The sequence below is a fragment of the Bidens hawaiensis genome, unplaced genomic scaffold (assembly GCF_021521415.1).
Source record: "Bidens hawaiensis isolate Kalapana, Puna unplaced genomic scaffold, B.hawaiensis_p1.1 tig00014412_1, whole genome shotgun sequence".
NCBI lineage: Eukaryota > Viridiplantae > Streptophyta > Magnoliopsida > Asterales > Asteraceae > Bidens > Bidens hawaiensis.
Window position 1 is genome coordinate 497,691 of NW_027492252.1, and position 10,239 is coordinate 507,929.

The following is a 10,239-nucleotide window of genomic DNA, read 5'->3' on the forward strand; positions in this document are numbered from 1 at the left end:
GACAGCTTTATCTTGCCTCTGCAGCTGCCATATCTTTCCATATCTTTTGCTTTTGGATTCTTATGCTTTTTGATATCTTTTGCTTGATCCTGTTAAAGATCCTTTCCCCTTTTCTAGGGATTATGTCTCCTAGGGTTTTCCTATAAATAATAATAATATTTTCATAACACTACACACACAAAACACTTAATCTCTCCTGTTCTCTTGCCCCTTGCTCTCTCTGTCGTCTTCCTCTCTGCCTCCGTCTTCCTCCCTGTTCTGCCCTGCTTTTCCGGTAATATATATATATTATATATAATAATTTACTTATGCAAACTTATAATCAAGACTTAAAACAAATCATTAAAACAATAATCTTATTTATAGGTTAACTTGTGCTTGTTTAAAGTTGGTTCTTGCTTTATCTTACACCGCATCGTTTATCAAGTGAGTAATCTCGTACCTAATCCCTTTTTTTTGCTTTTAATGTTTTGGGATGTTCATGTGTTCATACAAACTTAGAGTCTTAAACTGTTTATGAACTTTAGTCGCGCAGTATCCCATGTGTTGAGGACGTAGACTTGGCTGTTTATTTGTATGTGTGAATCATTAACCGTCTTGTCGGTCTATTCCGCAGTTCTCATGGTACCATTAGATGAACACGGGAGAACTATCGTTTATGATTTTCTCTTTTGTTTGCACATGCACAGTTTGTCTTGTTTGTGAGCTCAATTGTGAGCACTGGCAGTCTATGAATCTTAGAGTTGGTCCCGATCAGATTACACCCTTGTTGAAAACCAGACATACACATGTTGCGCGCAGATTTATGGTTATCTATGTATTGTATTAAACTTGATTTCTCACCAACACGCAAGTGTTTGACGTTTATTTTAACACATGTTCAGGTTTGCTGTAGCTACATTTGGAGCTTGTGGACACGTAGGACGTTTTTACTTTTGGACCTAGATTAAAATGTATCAAGACAAGTTATTGCTGTTCGAATATTATGATTTATAATATATTGATTTATAATGATTTATGTTATCTTGTGTTTACTCTGCGCGTGCGCGAATGAATGTATTTATTAAATATTGACACCCAATAGTGTCACGAGTAATGAAACAATATGTGGCGCCCCGATGTATAATCCGCCTTTGGTCGGGGTGTTACAATAATATCTCATTTATTTGTGAATAGGGCTGTAAACGAACCGATCGAACACGAACAAGGCCTTGTTCATGTTCGTTCGTTAAGAAAATATTGTGTTCACGAATGGTTCACGAACACTTACCGAACGAGATTTTATGTTCGTGTTCGTTCATTAAGAAAATTAATGTGTTCACGAACGGTTCACGAACACAAACGAACAAAAATAAAATCGGTAGAGGCTAGAGAATAAGACCGATGTATTCATCAATGTGAATATTGAAAGCCCGTAAATGAATCGAATGAACACGAACAATAGCATATTCGTGTTCATTCATTTAACTTTATAATTAATCGAACAAAGAACAAATATTTATGTTCATGTGCGTTTATTTAAAAATGGACATTTGTGTTCGTTTGTTTAAAATTTAAACAAACATAACTAAACAAAGATAAACGAACATAAATAAACATATACGAACCAATGTGAATGAATATTGAATACAAACAAACATAAACAAACTTAAATTTGAAAACACATAAATGAACACAAATTAACAAATATAAAACCTTTAAACAGATGACATATCTAGATAGTATTATTATTATTATTATTATTATTATTATTATTATTACTACTACTGTTGAATTCTGATTTCCTTTGTATTGCTTCATACATATGTACTTTAGAGCTGAGGGTCTCTCTGGAGCCACCTCTTTATCCATGTGGATAGAGGTACGGCGTGCCTACATCCCACCCTCCCCAGACCCTACTTATAGCTATGCTATTGGTGGGATTTCACTGGGTATGATTGATTGATTGATTTTTATTAATACATAAACGAACATAAACGAACGTTCATGAACATAAATGAACGAACGAAACATTTGTTCATGTTCGTTCATTTAGTTAAACGAACACATATTTTTTGTTCATGTTCGTTCGTTTATTAAATAAACGAACATAAACGAACTTCACGCCGAACGGTTCACGAACAGTTCACCGAACGTTCGGTTTGCTTACAGGCCTATTTGTGAAACTATTTCATTATCAAATTCTAAGTATATTATTAACTTCCCTACAATAGATAAAATTAAAATCCAAAAAATATATAAATATTATAAACGAATAATATAAAACAACTCTGTAATATAGGGATAAAAACTAGTTTATAATAAATAAGTATTTAATAAGCCAAGAGTTATAAAAGCATCTATGGTTAAAATTAGTTAAAGAGATATTGAGTTTAAGTTAGAATGAGCCGGCTTAAAATTGCGTCACATCTCTTTGGGTCAAAAGTGAATAGAACCAAAATTAGATCGAGTTGGAATTCGTTGCTTTAGAAAGAAAGAAAGAAAGAAAAATACCAATGCATTTTTACCAGTTATATCCATTTTATGACAACTGCGAGCTATAGCCAGTGGCCACGGCGGAAACCATACCGCAGGCGTTGGTGGTTGTGATCCAAGTGGTGGTGCCGGTAGGGTTGTCTTTAAAACCTAACATTAATAATTTCAGCAGTGTTTCATCTGGTGGCCGTTGGTGTTGTGCTTGTGCTGCATTAGGTCATTTAAGTCACCAAATATTTTATAAGCGATGCTGACCCTATGTTTAATTTTGACCAACTGGACTCATTCTAACTCGTTTAATCTAAGTTGACTCACATAACCCAATTTTTATATTTATACTAGCAAAAAAGAACTTTCATTAACCACCAAAAATAGTACAGAGGCACAAGAACACCAGGGTAATGTCAAGGTTAGCCGATTTCAGCCCAGAAGGTGATGTCAGATTATGTCGGGGTCCACACGAACTACACAAGATAGAATTATTTCAGCGGGACAACACACAGTTGACACCTGAGTACTTGACAGTTACATGTGAGATGCACACCGATCTGAATTGGACCGAAACACACACCGAGCTCACCCAAAGTCCTCGGCGAAGTAAAGAATATACCCACCCTGACAACAAATCATTTTACAGTAGTTAGTTTGTTTACCTTAATTATCACAAAACCAAATGTATCATTCTTTTTTTACCCAAGTCAAACCATCTATAGATTAGATGTTCATGATTTTGTCCAGGCTCACTTAAATGGATACTGAATTATGAACATTACTATTATTAGTATATTTGACATACATGTTTGTAGATTATTTTGCATATTTGATGATATCAATCAACTTATATGTTATTCTGGGTTTATTTAAGTCTGTTTACACCGGCTACCGCTTTCCCTTTTCTTTTGATCGTGGCTTTGATCATCATCACTAACGTCCCTCTGTTCTTCCTAAATTATTTCCGGTTTGTTTCTTTTCTATCCAGTTGTTTTAGGTTTTGAGTTTAACTTGTTATATATATACTTCTGATTCTTATTAATGCAGCTTACAATTAAGCAGGGCCGGCCCAAAATACTAAACAACTAAAGCTAGGGCTTTGGGCCCCCGAATTTTTAAGCCTCCATTTTTGGAGAAAAAAAAAACTATATATAGCGTATATTATATTTATTTGTGACTTCTGGAACAATATGTTTGTTTGATGCAGCAGTAGTTTGCTTACTACTCCTGATTTTTCTTTCCTTGGCCACCAGTGTTCGATTCCCATCCTCATTGAATATTTGATATTTTTTTTTATCCAATACCCAATAAAGGAAACATGTTAAAAGCCCAAAATGACCTATAGTAAATCATTTTTCTTGTACTATTTTTAAAACATTTTATTTTTCTCACAATATAGATTAGTTTAGTAAGGGTTTTTAGTCTTTCAAGTAAAGTTAATTTAAAGATTTATTCACTAACTTGTGCATATGTCGTTAAAAAAATAACAACATGACCATATGCAGTAATTTATTTGGAGTTAAAACTTGTTTATGAGTTAATCAAGCTAAAATTCAACATTATCTTATTTTAACTGCTTATTTTTTCTCTAAAGCAAGATGATATACGTACATTATAACAAACTGTAAACGGCCATGTTTAAAATGACCAATGTGTGTATTGTTGTCCACAAGATGTTTTGCGGTATCATCCGATCAAGTTACATTAATAAAGTGTTTCAACATATATACATTATGGTTGGTTTGTTTTAAGAAACAAATCATATAATAGCTTATATCATAAAATAGAATATTCAAAGAGAAGTAAAACGATTTAAGTTTGAATTTAGTGTATCTATTTAATTGAATCTAAACTGAACCGAATAAAATTTTGGAAAGTACGAGCTGAATTTTTTTAGAAAAGGCCCCAGATTTGTTACTCTCTTTGCCTCTGCAATTAAGGCACCAACAAATTTAGTTCACGAAAGATATTCACAAGGTTGATTCATTTATTTTTAAAATATTAATTAGATGTTCGAAACTAGGCCTTGATTTTGGAATACTTATCCAATTTCTTTTTTGCTTTTCCAAAGTATTTATACGATGTCTTTGTGATAAGATGATTTGGTTTTCATGTTTTTCACTCAGTTTATATTATATTACTTTTTAGATAGAGGTAGCAATATATCTTATTCAAGATTTTTATGTCTTGTGATTACTTAATAATCTTTCAAGCCAGATTTTAAGTAATTAAGTAAAGGTGTACCTACTGCCTAAAAATCAACCAAAATACAATATGATTTTTGACTTCTGACAGATGATAACTTATGTCTAACTTTGCACGCAGCATGACAGTGTAGCCGTGTATGTTTCTTTGAAAGTGTCTTCTGTTGTTTATTAGGAGGTTTGTATTTGGTTCAATACTCTGATGATACGTTGCAGTTTGGTTCCTTTCATGATTAACGCATATACTTTTTAACTCTTTGTCGGATTGCACCGACTTAAAAAATTACACCCAAATTATTCGTTTTACATTACAGCCATTTACTAAAGTATCGTTTTGTAATCATATTTGGTTCGATAGTTATAAAGTAAGCGATGTGGTCCACATGTCTTAGTTCATAACTATTCAAAATCTGATTAGAAAATGTTTTGTTAAACGATTAATGTCGGTGCAAATTTTTTAAGTCCTTTTTTTAGTTCATTTCAGACTTTGGACGTACCTGTATTGTCAATTTTTTGTAAATACCAGAATTGCCCATGCGCATAATTTTTTGTTGTCACCCATACCATAAGCTTTGAACTTCACAGATTGCTTTTACACCAAAGACAATTATGCACGCTTGCAAATTATTAACCATGAACCATTTATATCCAGTTTACACTATTTATATTGACTTCCAATGACACGATTAACTTTTGCTTATTACCCGTTTTAATATGCTACAAGGAAGGCACCCCCCGATACAACTGATATGGTTTGCAATGCATATCTTTTTTTTTTCTGTTTTTGAAGAATTTACTTTTCTTGTGTTGTGCAGGTTGATTTGTGTGGTTTAGGGTGTGTGAAGATCATGACATCGTTACTGGCATCATTCTATGGTAGCCCGCAAAACAGAAAACAAATTCGGATTCTTACTGATTTGAAGTTCTCACTTTTCTGGTAAACCTGATAGCATTTTCTTTTCCTTTTTAATGTGTGTTTTGTGTTTTGGTAGCAATGCATTTAGTTTTTTTAGTTTGTGATCAACATAGTCAATTTAGAAAAAAATAACTTATGGACCTTTAGTGATTTGTAAGTGAAAGTTTATTGCATTTTCATATGAATACGTTTGTTGTTGGAATCTGACATTGAATATGGTTTTGACAAACCCAACAGTTGGAGTTAATAGGTTAACGAAAATGATGAAGATGCACAAGGATCCAAGAAAAGGACCCATCCACAGGTAAACATATTTAGAATATTAAAATCTGCTAAAACGAAACTAACATACACAACAATCATAATTTGCTGAAGACGAATCGCCACCTCGAAAGGAGGCTAGACAGTGATTGTCCACCACAAAATTGACATTTTTTTGGGTAACTCAAGTAAACACTTAGACTTGATTTACACGCAATGACAACAATACTTACAAACATATATATTGCAGGCAACATATTACTACGGAGCATAACCGACGACTACAAAGACTGACCTGACACACCGCTGCAATTTTTGTATAAACCAACTTCCTGTTGGCAACCATGTCCTAAAACGGACAGAAGCAACAAAGAAGAAAATGGTCTGCAAAAACCTCAAAAACACCTCATTTTGAACAACACTTCAGTTGCAGCCATATCAGAAAGCCTCCCTTTTAGTATAAAAAATCTGTTGGGAATTACATGATGTAAAATGCCACCTGAAAACACTATAACCGAATCTGTAATCATGTTTGAAACTTTTCCCAAGGCAACTGTCTGTCCCTTCTGCACTTATGCTTATATTTTTCTGCAACTATCTATGACAAAATTATAACGTTTTAACAAAAATTACAAACTTGACCCGGTGTAACGAGAGTTTGAAATAAAAACAAAAATATATAATCATTCGTAACTTCCATTACATAACCAGACAATGATGCAGAATCAACGCTCTACACACCAATCCATTAACAAAACAAGCATAGATTAAAGTCCCAAATCCGAATATAACTTTCATAAATTCACAAACTAGATGATACACTAGAAAAAAATCCAACAAAAACATTTAAATCAAACCAAAATTATTCGGTAACACTTACTCCTGCATACCTCCATCACCATCACCACCTTCCTCATCACTTAGATTAAGCTCATCAAGCAATTCTTCCAAAGGCACAGTAGGCAAATCATCCTCACCATCCGTCATCGACCCCATTTCCGACTTCACATACTCTTTATTCCGATACAACGAAATATTAAACCGCATATCAGGATTCTCCTCAAGATCCCTCAAAAACTCTTCATACTCATTATTATTCTTCTCTTCATCAGCCCGCCCCCGGGTCGCACTCACATCAACTTCCATATTAATTTGTTTAACTTTCCAAGTCCGAGGCTTCCCCCGCTTCTTCAGCCTCTGTTCCTCATAACTTTTCTTGACCAAAATAACCTCTGGAATCACAAGCCCTTTATACTTATCAATCTCCACATCATTATTATTAGCCGCATGTAAGTCATAACCAAGGGCGTAATCACCCGCGTTCAACAACCGCCCAAGATGCGTCCTCACCATAAACATTGTATCATTCTTCCCAAAATCCGACACGCGCGCCACCTGTACATCCGCCTTCACATACTTTGACCGGCCGTCGGGGTCATTCGGACTCGGCTCAACATCCAAAACCACATACTCCACTAGCTGTTTCGATGAAAGAAGTGGCGTAAATGCGGCTCCCCAGTATTGGTCAGCACTGAGGAAACATTCCCGTAGTGTTAATGGGTCAAGTAACGCAATACTGTTGCTAATCTTCGTGCAAATGACAAGCGGACCGAAGTTTCCTAAACTAGACGCGAGTTTTGGAGGGAGACAAATGAGATCTTCACGGCAAATCGGGCAAATCTCGACTGAAAACGTGTACTTGTAGTTATAATTGTTACTTTTTGTATCTTGTGACACGAGTTGTTTATCATGACGGCTCTTAATCGGGACGACTTTTTGAATGAACTCGACAAACTTAACCGCGTGACTGCGGTTGGAAAAAAAGAAGTCGATACCGCGGTCCATTTGTTTGATACGAATGGCGCGAACCGCAGCATCGTGTTTGAGGATAAGTTGTTCTAGATAAAAGAACGTGCGTCGGTGGGACACGTGTTGCCTGAGCTGGACCGCAGCGACCCACTGGTCTGGGTTGGCTTGGACCCGAGAACACGACTCGCACATTTGGTCTTGAACCACGTACTCGACCATGTAAGCCTGTTCGAGAACCGCACCGTTAAGGACCTCTTTTTGGACTCTGAGTTTGACTTTGACTCGTTTGGAGTGTGGTTCGGTCCAGATGAATTCAGCATGAATGAGCCTGACTTTGTTTAGGTTTTTTAGTCGTTTGACACAAAAAGTCAACAGCTCTTTTGACTCAAGTTGCGCTTTGATCCAGGTTCGTGGTGGTTGTAAGTAGCAGTCACACTCAGGGCAGTGAATTATTGTTACGTGTTTCTGTAGGCCCTCGGTTATGTCGACTTCTGAACGAAGGCACTTGACACACATGTTGGCTGCGTTTGGGGCCATTAATATTCCACATTTGCAGCATAAGACGGTTCCTACGGTTTGCTGTACTGTAAACATTCCTGTTTCTCCGGCCATTTCTGAAAAACATAAGTCAACAAAATAAATAAGAGTTAATAAAAACAGTCTAAACTATTTATAAAATTTTAGCTATTGTCTACAACTCATAGTTATCAAATGCGATAAGCGCTCGAAAGTGTTGAGGCTGGGCCTAGCGCCCAGGCGATAAGCGCAAAAAAAGCGCCCGATTTTAAAAAAAAAGCGCACATTAAAAAACAAATTTTTTAATTCAATAAACATTCATTTTAACTATCAAGAACAACAATTTGATCCGTTAACACATTTATCATAATATCCAGATTTCCAAACATTAAAAACCTAAAATCTAATCACAAATTCTGAACATTTTAATCATTTAGTAACTGAAATCAAATAATATTTAATACGCATGGGAAGTTTGGGAAAAGATTACGGTGCTTTAGTGGATTTTTAGGTACTCCTAGAGAATAGTAACAGGTTGTTTAAATGATATTTAACATGCATGGGAAGTTGGGAACATATTAATGGCGCTTTAAATATCTGAGGCATGCAACTCGCAATTAATGCGCCTGGCGCTTTAAATGCGCTTAAGCGCAAAAAGCGCTCGATTTTAACAACTATGCTACAACTTGAAGTAGTTGTTACTGATTAGTGCAAAACCATGATTCAACTAGATGGTAGATACTAATTAATGCAAAGCAATTTGTAATTATAAAAGTAAAACTTGGTTTTCTACGTCTTGGATAAATTGGTATAAAGCTAACGGGCTGTAATAACTTGTTGTGCTCATAGGTAAAACAATGAAATGTGATTGCATTATTAGACATTTGGCATGGTTTTTGCCAATGCAATAACTGCAGCATATTTTCTTTGTCTATATATAAAACAGATCATATGCAAACTCAAAACGAATATTGTATGTTTAAAGGTGATTGGATGTGCATAATCAAAGGGATTATTGAGACTTGAAAAATAAGAAACATGCTATATATCAAGTATGTATGCACCTAACTCTATATTTTATGTCAACAATTTGTGTTCAAAATAAATAATAACAAATAAGCATAATGATAGTCCACTTTTTAACAAGCTCCGCACAATCTGCTTGCATCGAGTATCAGTGGCGGATCCATGAACTTTTTCGAGTGGGTTCACTGTTTTTAAATGCTCTAATTTCATACAACTGGACATAAAAGTTTTCGGGTCGATTCAACGATACAGGTCAGGTAATCGAATACCGTTTGCCTAACTCAATTTCAACAAACTTCAACTAGGAGTGTGCTGTTTAACCGGACCTGATCGTCCAACCCAGCCCGAATAAACCCGAACAACCAACCTATAAACGAACCGGTATTTGGGTAAATTTCTATACTAGTTACACGAACAAAACCACGATTAGACTGAAAACGAACAGAACCAGCAAAGATCAGATTCGATCAAATAAATAGTTGTAGATCAATTAGACTAAAATCAGTTTGTAACCTAACTGGACATTTTAACAGGAACAAAAGCAGCATCGTTCGACTACCTACAGATTAAAAATGATTAAAAAAAATGAAAGAAAACATACCAGTAGGTTAGGTTGATTATAATTGAAGCCAAGAGGGAGGAGGTAGGAATATTATTATTATTATTATTATGTAGGGTTTGAGAGGCGGTTAACGCTTCTGTTGTGTAAATTAATAATAATAATATCTTGGTCACATTCACAAACTTAATAATCAGGTCATGTGTGACGGCCCAATAGTTTTTACTCCAATCCTTGTAGGCTAAACAAAGATAGTGGCCCAAGTTTATAATTTTTGTATTTTGTATCATTTTCTTTTTGTTAAAAGTCAAACCATCTTCTGTCATAAAGCCCATAATCAAGGCATTATGCGTCACGTGGTGCCCGGTCAGAGTTATGACTTTATACAAAAACATGGTGTAGTCATAATGCCCCACCCCCAGGCATTATGTGTCACATGGCGCCCAGTCACTATTAATTTTATTTTTTTTAAATAGTAATTC

The 10,239-nt window shown here is 35.2% G+C and overlaps 1 pseudogene across 1 annotated transcript; it reads right to left on the reverse strand.

Annotated features, from left to right (window-relative positions):
• Nucleotides 1-6,496: 6,496 nt before the first annotated feature.
• On the reverse strand, nt 6,497-9,819 carry LOC143546686 (uncharacterized; annotated as a pseudogene). Its single transcript, XR_013137636.1, has 2 exons — nt 9,800-9,819; nt 6,497-8,270 (listed from the first exon to the last, which is right to left on the reverse strand). The product of XR_013137636.1 is annotated as an uncharacterized LOC143546686 (transcript).
• Between the last annotated feature and the right edge of the window lie 420 nt (nt 9,820-10,239).